Genomic DNA, 14,632 nt, shown 5'->3' with positions numbered 1-14,632 from the left:
GATCTTGTGCCTAGTTCTGCCATCAGTCAGGTATGTGGTTTTTCCTGTTTGGATCATAGGTTTGCACCAAAAAATGCAAGATTTGATTAGGTTAACTCTTTCAAGTCCTAAGAATCCATGAGGTTTTGAGAATGAATGCATTCCAGCAAGCATCATCTAGAAACTTGTCCAGGTTGTTGGGGAGGCCTTGGCTTGAAATAGCTGCAGAGATGACTCTAGTTCCACCTGAATCTAAATTAAAAGCATCAGAAGATGTTAAGCTAAAGATAAATATTTCAAAATTGAATCATAGCTGGCATGAAATTCTGATTTAAGCTTTTATTGACCCCAATAAACTATGTACATCAATTCAGATAACTCCGATCCCCTTGGATGCTGGCATACCATGCATACAGCTTTTGGCATCTTCATTTTCCTAGAGTCGTCATCTGTTTCTCATCTTTCTGTCAGGGCAGTTCTTTCCTGGCCTACATCTTTCTTTATTTTTGGATTTTGGTTTTTCATGGCCTCTCTTCATCTCTGCTGTCAAAGAGCTCCTGCTGACTTACACTCAGTTCTTCAGACAGTTTGTAATTCTTAACATCTATTGTCATGTGAGTTCATTTCTGAACTTCAGGGGTTCTCAGGAGTTCCCTGCCTACTCTTGTCCTGCTTGCTGGCTACACACCATGTCTAGGTTCCCAAATACCTGATGATTGCAGTTTCAGGTTTTTCTGGTCTTTGTGGGTTTTCCGTCAGCTTCAGTTCTCCTTGGTAAGTCACATATACTGTGCATTGGAACACACAAACAGACTTGTGAGCATTCATATCTATGGTGTTTTTAATCAGTCTTGTAAACAGTTTTTGATCATTTTGGAAAAGAAGCCTGTATAATAAAAATGTATGCTAAAATTTCCATATTAACTCTTTAGAGGATGCTCTAAGGAAGCTGTGTTACTCATTTGGAGGAAAATCATGTCTTTCTGCAAAGAGATTCAGACTGTTTGAACATTGGGCCCATCTTCAGAAAATTTTCTTAAAGAGACGCACTAAGCTGCTGGTCTGTGTAATTGTTGATTTCTGCCTTTTTTCTCTGGACAATAAACTGTATGAGGAAAGTCACCATATTATTCTTGCTTACTTCTGTGTCACCACTGCCTATCAGAGAATGTAGTCATTTTTCTGCATCAAATTGTTTCTAGCTAAAAGAGACTAAACAAATGCAGATAAGGCAGGGTAGACAACTAGGATTTCTGTCCATTTTCCTGGGACTCATTGGTTCATGAACAGAAGACTTCAGTGTGTATCTTTGGAATCAGTAGCACAACCAAAGCAGCTGTCTACTGGGCACCTGTTAAGCTATGTACTAAGCTTCAGAGAATCATAGAAGAAAAGACATGGGCCATGCCGTCTCACTAGAATATGTAAGGTAGGCTGAAGTCTAAAAATACAGAGATGGAAAACTTCTCCATCCATCTATCCATCCATCTGGATGGATTCTGGTTGCTTTCACAAGCTCCAGTGGTGAATTATTCCTGGGACATACTTGCCGGCCACAACAGCAGGTAGCTACTTAGCTGGGAGGCATTAGTTGTATGATATTGATTTAAAAAAGGAGTATGTGCCTAGTAACTGTATATCTATCTGTCTATCCATCCATCCATCTAAATCTTACCCTTAAGGAATACCTTAGGCAAGGCAGGCCTGTAATCAAATTTCAGCACATTCCAGTATGAGACGTGCAACAATAGAGCTAAGTACAAAGTGCAAAAGTAGCTTAAAAACTAGCAGTAGTCTGAGTAATTAGGTGTTAACAGGTGGGTGTTTCATGGTTAGTCAGTCTTCAAAGAATTGAAATGCAGTAAAATACACTTACTACCAAATGGTAGAATCTGTCAGTAAACCCTTTAACTAGTTAGGTAGCTGACTAATGAAAGACATAAAAATGTCGCTTCTTTGAAGCATTGTAACTGATGCTGATTGCCAGGTCTGGGCCAGCAGCCCAACCCTCGGGGTGGGAGGTTGGAACCTACATCTCTGACACTGGCTGAGTCATTCCAGCTGCTTTGGAGCTCAGCTTTAGGCTTCCACCTCCACCCCAGAGTATGATTTTTTGGTAATGTTTCAGCTGTTTAATTAAGCTGTTAATTTGGTTCACTTGTTTATGTATAGTGCCACTTTCCCCTTTCTCCTAAGTCCAGAATGGTTTAAAGCTGGGATGTTCGAGTATCCTGATTGTTGTACTGAATTTTGGGTAAATGGGAGTCTCTGCTATTTGATTCACCAATTTGGTGTTCTTTTTAGCAGCAGTGGAAGCCCTTACTCTGGCCTGATGTCATTGATGGAAACACCCAGGGCTTCCATTTAATCAGACTCAGCTGCTCACATTAATGGGAACAAGACTTCCTCACAGGGTCATAAGTAGCTCATTAGTGGAACAGGAGTTATTTGACTCTGGTTGCTTTCACAAGCTCCAGTGGTGAAATGTTCCCTGGGACATACTTGCAGGCCACAACAGCAGGTAGCTACTTAGCTGGGAGGCACTAGTTGTGTGATAGTGATTAAAAAAGGAGTATGTGCATAGTGTCCATATATCTGGCCAGAAAAGATTGGATAGGGGAGGATGAAAGAAAAGGGGAGCACTCTGCTTTTCAGTTCCTCCATAGTCTCTGGACCAGCATTTCTCACCAGAGGTGTTTTTTGTTTCTCAGGGAACACTTGCAATGGTGGGAGACATTTGTGGTTATAACAGTGGGTGGTAGATGCTAGGGATGTAAGTAAACATCCTACAATGCAAAGGTGCAGCCCACCCCTTAACAAAAAATTATTCAGCCCAAATGTTTGTGGTGTCAGGACTGAGAAATGCTGACCAAGGCTGATGCCCCCAGTGGTAGGTGCTTTGCTGGGATAGTTCATATGGCATTAGAATAACTTTACAGAGTGTTTGTATGGAAATCTGGATGTGCTCTGTGCTCTCCCCTCTCAGGAGTCTGGTGTCTGCCCTGCAGTGTTTGCAATGGAAAAATACTTTTCTCTGTTAGTCAGAGGCTCTTGGAAGGAGTCCAGGAGAACCTGTTCTAATCTGGGAGAGTTGGCAAGGGTACCTGTGTCTCAGGCTGGTGGAGCTGCATTCTAGAAACCTTTCCCAAGCTGCTTAATGTCTCTGATCATTGTTCTCAGGAATTTCATGGGACTCCTGGGTGACTTTATCCAGACTCAGTGACCTGCAGCTGTCTTGTTTGAGATTCATGATTTCCTGGCTGGAGGTGCTTTTGTGAGAGTTGGACAGCAGATTTGGGTGCTTTCCTACTCTTATTACCTTAAGTCACTTTACCTGTCTAGACCTCAGTTTCCTCATCTCTCAAGCAGGATATTAAAACCTACCTGTATTCTGCATAGGGCTGCTGTGAGGACCAGATGAATGAATCTGTGTGAAAATCTGTGTAAAATATGGACATAGTAATGTTCACCTGAGGTTGGGATACGTAAGTAAATTCAGTAGTCAGTCTTACTTTTAGAAAAACTTCTGTGTCAGCAGGGTCTGTGCCAAGTTTGAGACACACTAGCTTTTGCCAGAGGGCTTATGAACTGGCCAAGGATATCCAATTCTGACAGGCAACTTTCCTGAAGTCTTTCACTCACATGCAGTGGGCAAGTGGTTTTTCTTTTTCAAATTATCAATGTTTTGGAAGATTTCTGTTGGCCTTGTAGGTAATTTTACTTGTTAAACTCGATCCTTTGTGATGCTCATCTCAATTTGTAATTGTATACATCTGTTTGTATTCTTGTTTGTTTAATGTCTAGACTGTAAATTACATGAGAGATGTGTCTGTTTTTTTCATGGCTCTGTCCCCAGCACAGGCCCGGCACACAGTAGGTCAATACCTAATTGCTAAATGAAAGAGTAAGTGGCAAGGTAGAGAGAAACACGGTCTTTGAAGTCAGACACACCAAGGTTTAACTCAGTTTTGTCAGCTTACTGATAGTGTAAGCCGTGGATAGCTCTACCTCTCCCCGCATCCATTTTCACCACCGTAGTTGTCTAGTCACTTTTGTTCCGATGACTCCATAAACCTCTCCTTTGTTCAATTTTTTTTGTAGAATTCTTTGACTAATTTCCACTCCCCACCCCCCAAACACATACATTTGCTCCACGAGGGTAGGGGCCATGTTTGTTTTACTCATCATTGTTATACTCAGTTCTTAGCAAAGTACTTGGCATTTATAAGGCAAGTACTTAACACATGTTGGGCAAATGAATAAGCCTAACTTTTCAGAAAATATTTCTTCATTAAGAAAAAGGGGAGCTGGGTGCCGGTGGCTCAGACCTGTAATCTTAGCTACTCAGGAGGCAGAGATCAGGAGGATTGCCATTTGAAGCCAGCCAGGGCAAATATTTCGAGAGACCCCATCTCAAAAAACCCTATTATAAAAAATTGAGCTGGTGGAGTGGCTCAAGGTGAAGGCCTTGAGTTCAAGCCCCAGTACCACACCAAAAAAAAAAAAAAAAAAAAAAGAAAATGGAGAAATAATTTGCTGACATGCTATGAGGATTAAATGAGATGTTGTATTATAGTGTCTAGTACAAGACTGGGCTCTCATGTGTCTGCTTAGTACACATAGGCTCTTCTCTTGACTCCCATGCTGTATTTTTTCTTTCTGGCAGAGGTCTCTGTGGGACGGGATGTGAACACCTCTGGATAGGTAACAGGTTGAAATAGGACTATCCAAAGAGTATAGAAAGATCAATGCTTAGAAATGTTAAGTGCTGGTTGCTGGCTATTTATTAGAATTTCAAGGGGAATCTTGTTTTTCACAAGATCCAATGCTAATGTGGGGTTGATCTGAATGTCTAGAATCTGGTGCTTTCCGGATGCTGGAAGTTTTCCCTGAACTGTGCAGTATCCCAAAGTAGTTTTGTGGTCTCATGAGGGATATAGATTGAAAAAGTGAAACCAATTACAGAGAGTTCTTTGACATTCTTTGCTTTTCTTCAGTGTCACCTAAGAAAGTCCTGGAGATCTAGAAGTTTTAGAGAACTGGAGATCAAATAAGCATCTTCCCCACCTGGCAAATGAGAAAATTATAACCAAGAAGAGAAAAAAATGACTTTATGGTAGCATTTAAGCTAGAAAAGTTATTCTTCTTTCAATTAAATTTTTTTGCTTTCCCCACTGTGCTCCCAAGTCTTGATAATATCCTATGGATTGAGATATATTTTTATTCTCTTATTTCTCTGAAGAGAGGAATTGCCTGGTCCAGGTGGCTGGGACCACCTATCAGCCACTCTCCTTTCTTCCAGAATCACATATCAAGAAATATTTTATTGCATTTGATGTTAAGTGTTAGTGAAATCCAAGCTCAGTCATTGATTCACACTAAACTGAGTTTATAAATATACCTAATGCTGATTTTTCTGTTTTGGGGCCAAGATCCTTTCCAGAATAGGGTGACAGTGTACATTACCCCCTCTTTAGGACCATATATCATGAAACCTCAACCGAGCTGAGGGAGGTTCTGATCTCATGGGCGCTATTTAAAGCAGATGCTTTGGAATTCATGATGCTTGTACTTTAGAACTTGAAAATCCAATGGTTGAAAGTCAAACTGAACCCAAAGGACTGTTTTGAAATGGATAAGTTTTGCTTATTTTTGAAGTCATCAGTTTTTATTCTAGAATCCCTAGAATGTCAGTAATGGATGGGAACTAACTAGGAGGTTATCTGACCTGACTACCTCACTTTGGAGATGGGGAAACTGAGGGCTCAGGAGGGAAGGCATAGGGAGTGAGTGAAGGAGCTAGGACCAGAGTTCAAGTCTCATGACTCTAAGTCCATTACTTGTTCTGCTTTGTCCTGTTTTCTTCAGAAATGATGAGGAAATGTGAATGGTTTAACTCAGTTAAACTGAAGGACCTGACCAAAAGTGATACTTGCTTGTGTACAGGAAGTTTTGCTTCAAAAGTAGAGCCATAGGTTCCCTTAATTGAAAAGTGTGTGGAACAGAAACCAAAGATAGTGTCCAGAAGTGAGAGTCAGGGGGCACTCTGGAATTCACAGAAGTAGCTGCATTTCTGTTGATAATCTCATGGACCAGCTTTATCACTAAAGTGCTGTCACATCCACTTTCTCACATGTTATTATCCTTACTTCACAGACATATCCCTAATTATTTAACTGCATTGCCCTAGTTCAGAAGGGCAGAGCTTAGTCTTTTGTCTCCAAGCCTGCTACTCTAATTTCAAAGTCATATGTCTCTCAGAATGCTCTGACTCATTAACTAAACTTTTTTATTTTTTGAAGAAGCATCCTTCTCCAACTTTTGCCAGTGTACTGCCTTCTCCCAAATAATGAAGAAGGAAATTCTCAGTTACCTTTTGTCCTCCAGCAGGTATTTATAAAATGCTTGCCTATATGTACAGAGCTCTATGCTATGGAACACTGGGGAAAATAAAAATTGAGAGCTACCTTCAGGAAGCTTGTGGTTGGATGAACAAATGAACTATTTAACAGAGGAATAAAAAGAATGTAGCATAGGCCCAGAGGAGTGGCCAAGACACTGCGAACTCTTAGCTTTCAGGAGAAGGAGACGTCAGTGTGGCCAGGAGTGGTCAAGGAAGGGTGTGAAATTGTGGTTGGGCTTTGGGAAGGTCATATTTTAATAGGTGGAGAGTTAGTTCTGTTGCTTTTTCTTTGTCCTCTGGCAAGACTCTGAATTCTCTGGCTCCCTTTCTTCCATCTGGCCAGTAGGGCGTTGTGGACATCATGATCTTTACAGGCCACTCCAGCTGTGAAATTCTATCCTATGAAAAATAAAACTGGCCTACTACTTCCATGAGGAAACACTCGTGGATGTGTTTAAATGTGGATGTGTTATTAACACATGGATGTGTTAATAATAATGCCATTCACTGCAGCCCAATTTATAATGACAAAACAAACCTAGAGAAATGAACCTGAAGAGAGATTGGTTAAATAAATTATGATACAGCCATAAGCTGGGATATTATATAGTCATTAAATCGAATGTTTTAGAAGGATATTTAATAACAAAGGAAATGCTCACAGTATAGTGAAATGAGTAGATTACATTGCTATACTGTGGCTCTTACTTTTTAAAAAGAATGTTCACATAGAAAAGATTAGAAGGATACTTACCTGGCAGGGGAGATACCATGATCATGAAGGTGAGGCCTATGCATTGCACTCTGGATGTGCTGACCCCTGCGGTTTCCCCAAATGTGGGAAACTCGACTGCATAATTTGTGGTAGTGGGGGATTGCATTCATGCTCCCTCCTAAAAAAGAAAAGAAGGCAAGAAGGAAGTGTGTCAGAATATTATCTCTGCTGGGATTTTGAGTGAATTTTCTGTTATATTCTATGCTGAATATATAATTTGGAATCTGATTATGTCTCTCATAAGTGCTATTTTAAAGTAATGATTAAAATATTTTATCCCTCATCCCAGGGACTGGCCTCTTTGCCAGCCATTCCTGTGTGGATGTCCTTGACAACTCTCCTGCATGGGCCTCAGTTGAGAGGACACACAGGAAAGAGGCAAGAGAGGGTAGCAGGAGGCAGGAAAATGGGCATCTATTTTTGGCTCAGTCATGAGTCAGCTTGATGACCTTGGGCAAGTCCTTTCTGAATATCCTTGAACCTTGGTTTCCTCATCTGAATAGGGTATTGGAGGTTACAAAATGTACTTTGAGCTCCAAAATATATTTGTTCTGAAAGATGGAGAATTTCTTCATTTTTGTGGAACCAGCCAAGAGGCCTCATTGGTTCCTTGAGCCTGGCTTCCTTGCTTTCTCTCTGACTTCTCTGCAGTTGGGCACCACTGGCTTGTAGGTGGATCTCACAGTTCAGGGTGAGATTCAGTGGGAGTTTAGACATGGTGGTCTGAGCCAGGAGGGTGTAATGACTTCATTAAACCATTAGAGGGAAGCATTGTTTGATTATGTTCCCTGTTCACCTTCTTTTGCTCTGTCTGCAGGTGAAGGGTGGCCTTGATTTGTCTGCAGCTTTCAGATTCTAGCATTTTAGAATGAAAAGAACTTTGAAGATCATCCATCAAAACCTAAATACATTGCATATATGAGATGATAGAGGCCAGAATAGACATGTGATCTACTTAAAGTCATGCATTGTTTTTTCGGGGTCTGCATTACAGGGTGTAGAAGATGGCTGCAGACAGAGCCAAGGGTGTGATCTATTGCATTCATGGAGAATGGACAGATCCATGATTGGGCAGGAACCCAAGGGATCTAACTATTTACCTCTTCTGAGCAACCCAAGCCTGGTCCTGAGAAGCCTGGAGATGGAGAAGAAAAGATATAACCCTGATCTGAGGAGCTCATGCCTGGTGGTGGGGTGTGTGTGTGTGTGGAAAGGGGGCACATGAAAACACTGTGCTGCTCCACTGTGTCTTCTACACTGTCTGTCTTCTTTCTACCCTAGGATCCAGCTTGTGAGGACAGCTTAGAGGCTCTTTATGGAAAACCCTTCAGGGGTTCTTGTGAATGACAGCCTACAAGCTGGGAACACTAGTACGTAATTCCCAGTGAGTTTCTGCTCATAGTGCTCAGCCTGTTGTATGTGCCATGCTTACAGTTTCTTGAGGTTTGCCAGGAATCCTGGCAGTTTGTTTCCCACCTTCCAAGGACTTTGTTTCTTGGGCCTTGGGCCTACCTTATTTTTGGTTTGCAAGTGCCCACCAGCCCTAGGCATTGTAGTAATCTGGAAATGTGCACTGGCCAGGGAGACAGACAGCTGTGTGACCTTGGACAAGTTGCTTCCTCTTTGGGAAGGGACGTCAGTCTCCCAGCTGCAACTGTGTTATCTCTGCCAGAGAGATAAGATCTGGTGTTATCTTGGGCTTTTGTGTTTGGCAATGAACACCCATTGATCTGTGGTCTGGAAAAAGTGCATAGTGTCCACCTGAAGCAGAAGCAAGATTCATCCTTTGAAGTGGGTGCACTGGACAAAGGGCTTGCCTGAGGTTTGGTTGAAGCCAAGTGCAGCAAGGCTTGGAGGGCCACCAGATGGCAGCAGCGTGCAGGGAGAGAGCCTTAGGGGATGAGTTCGGTAGGGCCAGCATCCAGAATCAGAATTAGCAAGGTCAGAGCTGAAAGGACCTTAATACCAGATAGTCCTTGCTTTGAGAGGAACTGAGGTTCATCAGGCCTCTAACTGGCTGTCCCACAGTAGAGCCTGGGGACAAGGCCTGGGCTCAGGCCAGTGAGCCAGAGATGACCATGATTTCTTTGAGGGTCTGATCCTCATGATTTCTACCTGCCCACCCGCAGCAAAGGCAGTGTCCATTATCTTTTTTGTTCCCTTTATTATCTCCCCTCCCCTCTAGCTTCCAGGCGGAGGCCTCCCATGAAGCTGTGTCATAGATGGAATTAGGAGTCATCCTGCAACCCTTACACCCAACAGATGGGTCGGCCCAAGGCCTTGCCAGAGACATGCTGCAGTAAGACACGAGTTAACATAATTGGTTCAACAAACAAATGTTTTCTAAATCTCCAAGAGGGTCAGGTTGGGACATGGAACCAATGTTTGCCAAGCACTTACCATGTACTAGGTACTCTGCCCAGTGCTGCTACTTGCAAAGTCCTCATAGCCCTCTAGGGTAGAGTTCACTTCTCTTGCATTCCAGGTGAGGTCTGAGACTTAGAGGGGCGGAGTGGCTTGTCTGAAGGAACATAACGAGTTAAGAAGCAAGCAGACACTAAGCCCTGCTCCTTTTTTATGTCAGTGCTCATACTCATTTCAGCAGGTTACTTCCCCTCAAAGTGACCTCACTGGACATGTAGCCAGTGACTATCTTTGTCAGTTTGCATTGCTAGAACAAAGTACCACTGACTGGGTGGCTTAGAAATAACAGAAATTTACTTCTTACAGTCTGGAGCCTGAAAAGTTGTAATCAAAGCATGGCAGATTTGGTATCTGGTGTAGGCCTGCTTCCTGGTCCATAGATGGCTGTCTTCTCTGATATGTTAGGAGGAGTGGGGGGGGGGGGCTTTTTATAAGGTTGCCAATCCCATTCTTGAAGGTCCCACTCTTATGACCTAATCACCTTCCGAAGACCCCACTCCTTATATCATTATTATGGGTTAGGGTGTCAACATGTGGATTTGAAGAGGATGCAAACTTTCAGTCTCTCACAGATTCCTAGATTTCAGGGCAGGAAGGAGCATAGCTTGTGGAGAAATTGTGGTGGTGGGACGCTGGAGAGAGGACAGAGTTGTGGTAGGGCCACCAACCATGCTTTGAACTCACTAGATAGTTCTGGAATGGGCTCAGAGGTCCCTGGCAGAGAGCTCAGTTTCCATTCAAGCAATCCTCCTCTTTCCTAGTGGGGACTGGTTTGTTCCAGGAGCTTTCTAAAAGTGAGCATAAGTGGCCAGGCTGTAATTTCGTCATCATTTTTACATTCTTGATACATGACACTGGGCTTGCCCTGTCTCAGGGGACCTTGCTTGTCCCTTGGGAGCTCCCAATAATCATAGTGACAGCCAGTTCCTTAAAGTACTCTCAATGTGTGCCAAGATTAAAGTGGCCCATTTTGAGGAATCTTGGAGGAATCAGCTCTTTTTCAATCTGAGAGTGACTTTTTACCTTAGGAGGAAGCTTGATGTGGCCAAAAGAACCTTGAAGAGATAGGTTCCAGTTCTAATTTGCTATTTGTTGGCTTCTTGGGCAAGTCATTTAAACTCTCTGGGCCTGAATTTCCTCTTCTGTAAAACGAGAATCATTCCTAATTTTTCTGCCTTACAGCAATAGTTTCTTTCTTCATTTCTTCACTCATTTGTTGAACAAACACTTGTTGCGTGGACAGAGTTCAGGGGAGGATATTCTGGATGAAGGAATGCTGTGAACCAAGCTGTAGAAGCAGGAAGGGCACCTGTTGTAGTTTGCTTGACCTGGGCCAGATAAGAGACTGAAAACATTTGAGTATAATGGGAGTGGGTCTTTGTGAGCAGTGAAGGGAGATGCTGAAGGTTTCTATGAAGGTGAGGTGTGTGCTAATGATGAATAACGAAAGACCTTGTCTCAGGATACCTTTTGAGGCTCCTCTGTTGCGGCCTTATGCTTGCTTTTGCCTTTTGTTTTCATTTCTGTAGCTGAGATTGAGATCCTGGACTTCCAGGGGAGCCCCTTTCTCATAGGCTGGGATGACTATTAGTATCTATGAGATAGGTAGGGACTAAAGTAATCTGGCTCATTGGTCTAATATGGTTACTATGGAAACTATTATGCTATTTTTTATCTTGAAACATTTCTTTCCTCCTCCACCCCCTTTTTTTGTGGAACTGGGATTTGAACTTAGGGCCTGATGCTTTTGAGGCAGGCATTCTACCTCGTGAGCCATACCTCAAGTCATTGAAGCATTTCTTTTTCTGTTTGTTGTTTGGTGGCACTGGAGTTTGAACTCAGGGCTTTGCGCTTGCTAGGCAGGCACTCAACCACTTGGGCCACATCTTCAGCCATTGAAGCATTTCTTAAGGATTTAAAAATGAGCAGCTTTTGGGGCTTGTTCCCCAAAAGGAAAGCTGTAGCTCCCTGAGGAGGTGGAGGTATGTGAGAAAGGGATTACTGATTTATCAAGGCCACACTGGGTGCCAGGCATTTTGCAAGGGCTTTACAAACATCATCTATTTAATTCATATAGAAATTTTTCAAAGTAAGGATGACTTCCATTTTACATATGAGGAACTGAAGAGAGGGTAAGAGACATGGGTTTGCTCTACCTAGTTACTTAGCCCCACTTTGCTTAGAATGAAACGAGGATTGTTGTCATCTGAGAGGGTGGTGAGTGTCAAACAGGATTATGGATTTGAAAGCACTTTGTAAACTGGAGAATTGTGTATATAGACAGGAGGCCCCCCTTTTCTTTTTGTATTACTATACAAGTTTTTGTATCACATCAGTGTCATATGCTATTATCACCATTGCACATTTAACACCCTATCTGCTGCTTTTTAAAAATTATTCATTTATTCACATGTGCATACATTGTTTGGGTCATTTCTCCCCCCTGCCCCCCTCTCCCACCCTCTCTCCCCTTTCCCCTTCAGTTCTAGGCAGGTCCTGTTCTGCCTTTATCATTAGTTTTGTTGAAGAAAAGAGACAAGCATAATAAGGAAGACAAAGTGTTTTGCTAGTTGAGTTAAGGATAGCTATCCAGAAATATTCCTAGCATTGCTTTCATGTACACATGTTATGACCCATGTTGATTCATCTCTAACTGATCTTTACCCTGGTTACTGATCCCCTTCTCATGATAACCTCTATTGCTTTAGGGTTTCTGTATTAGCTCCTCTGGAGTGGGGACGTCAAACGCTTTCATGTTTTGGGTTTTCTACCTGTTTTTGTGTCACCCATATGTGCTCTCCCCTTGTCATGTGGTCCCAGTCCAACCACATTGCTGCATTTGCCTTAGATCTAAAGTCTGCATATGAGGGAGAACATATGATTTTTGGTCTTCTGAGCTTGGCTGATCTCACTCAGAATGATGTTCTCTAGTTCCATCCATTTACCTGCAAATGATAAGATTTCATTCATCTTCATGGCTGAGTAAAATTCCATTGTGTACAAGTACCACATTTTCTTGATCCATTCATCAGTCATGGGGCATCTTGGTTGTTTTCATAACTTGGCTATTGTGTATAGCGCTGCAATAAACATGGGTGTGCAGGTGCCTCTGGAGTAACCTGTGTTGCATTCCTTTGGGTATATCCCCAGGAGTGGGATTGCTGGATCATATGGCAGGTCTATGTTTAGATTTTTAAGAAGTCTCCAAATTTTTTTCCAGAGTGGTTTCACTAGCTTGCATTCCCACCAGCAGTGGATTAGGGTTCCTTTTACTCCATATCCTTGCCAACACCTGTTCTTGGTGGTGTTTTTAATGATGGCTGTTCTAACAGGGGTGAGGTGGAATCTTAGTGTGGTTTTGATTTGCATTTCCTTTATGGCTAGAGATGGTGAGCATTTTTTCATGTGTTTTTTTGCCATTTGAATTTCTTCTTTTGAGAAAGTTCTGTTAAGTTCAGTTTCCCATTTTTTAATTGGTTCATTGATTTTAGGAGAGTTTAGTTTCTTAAGTTCCCTGTATATTCTGGTTATCAGTCCCTTGTCTGATATATAGCTGGCAAATATTTTCTCCCACTCTGTGGGTGGTCTCTTCAGTTTAGAGACCATTTCTTTTGTTGTACAGAAGCTTTTTAATTTTATGAAGTCCCATTTGTCCATCCTTTCTCTTAGTTGCTGGGCTGCTGGAGTTCTATTGAGGAAGTCCTTGCCTATACCTATTAGTTCCAGAGTGTTTCCTGCTCCTTCCTGTAGTAACTTCAGAGTTTCAGGTCTGATATTTAGGTCCTTGATCCATTTTGAGTTGATACTAGTACGGGGTGATAGACATGGATCTAGTTTCAGTTTCTTGCAGATAGATAACCACTTTTCCCAGCAACATTTGTTGAAGAGGCTGTCTTTTCTCCATCGTATGTTTTTGGCAGGCAGGGGGCCCTTAATAGTACTGCTCCCCAGGCAAATTCTTATTTTGGATTTTGCTTGGGCCTGCTCTGCCTGAGTTGATAGAAGACTCTGACCTTTACTTTCTCCTCTGTGTACTTTTTCTTCCAGTTAGCCCCATATTCAGTGGCTCGATTCATTACTTCTAGTAAGCCCACAGATATAAAAGTACTGCTCATTTTTAGAAAATGAACCCTGTTATATAAAATTAATAACAAGATAAGCTTACTTTTTGCCATTTTGGTGAAAAATAGTATGTCATGGAATTTTAATGCAAAAGGGACCATCTCCTACTTATTTGAAATTTGAGAAACCAGAATTCCAGGAAGAGATTATTTATCCTCATGGTCCCACAGCTAGTGGAGATCAGAGCCAGGATTAGAACTCAGTGGGTTCCTTATCCAGGACCCCTCCACTTCCCATCATTGTCCTTTAAGGAAAGATTTAAAATGCCTTTTCTGCTTTGTGGAGAAAGAATCCAGTTTAATAAATTTCATTATCCCAACCCCTTTATGTAACAGGGCTGTTTCCAGGTCCTGCCAGATGGTCCATAGTAACAGTGCTTTGATGATTTGGTTGGAGCTGAGCCTATGAAGTGAAAACTCCTGAGTAGCAGATGCCTGTCCCAGTCCCCGGCCGTGGAAAAGTCAGCCTCTCCCAGGAGGACACTGTAGCTTTGCTGCTTACTGTCTCTGATGGGATTAAAGGTGACCACTAGGAGAGGGAATCTAAACTGTGTCTGGCTTTTACATGACTCAAGCTGGTGATTCAGGGACTATTGGCAGATGGACTGCTAGTAAAGAGTGTCCTTTTGGGGGCCTGATGGGCAAATGGGAAGAGGGAGCAGAACAGGATGAAGATCAGCGGATGTGGAAGGAGAGAGGCTGTCCCACCATGGACCTGCCCTGCTGATTCTTCCTTCTCCATACCAGGAGGCCATGAGCCTCATGGGCCACGTGAATGTGACTGTGGTTGCCATTAACACCACCCACCAATTTTGACCCAAAGTGGACTTTGGACCCAAGCCTCTCCTAACCCCTAACTTTGAAGTTACCAGGACTCCAAGTCTCCTGATTATTTTCCCTGTCCTGGTGGTCCTTAAATGTAATGGGTTT

General features: G+C 42.5%; 1 protein-coding gene and 1 pseudogene across 1 annotated transcript in view; both read left to right on the top strand.

Annotated features, from left to right (window-relative positions):
* Positions 1–14,632, top strand: part of Sergef (secretion regulating guanine nucleotide exchange factor) — a 222,559-nt gene that overhangs the window by 26,490 nt on the left and 181,437 nt on the right.
* Positions 7,129–7,278, top strand: LOC141415773 (U1 spliceosomal RNA; annotated as a pseudogene).

This window comes from Castor canadensis, chromosome 1 (assembly GCF_047511655.1).
Source record: "Castor canadensis chromosome 1, mCasCan1.hap1v2, whole genome shotgun sequence".
Lineage (NCBI taxonomy): Eukaryota > Metazoa > Chordata > Mammalia > Rodentia > Castoridae > Castor > Castor canadensis.
The sequence above is the reverse complement of the archived record's forward strand: the minus strand, read 5'-3'. Positions and strand labels throughout refer to the sequence as shown.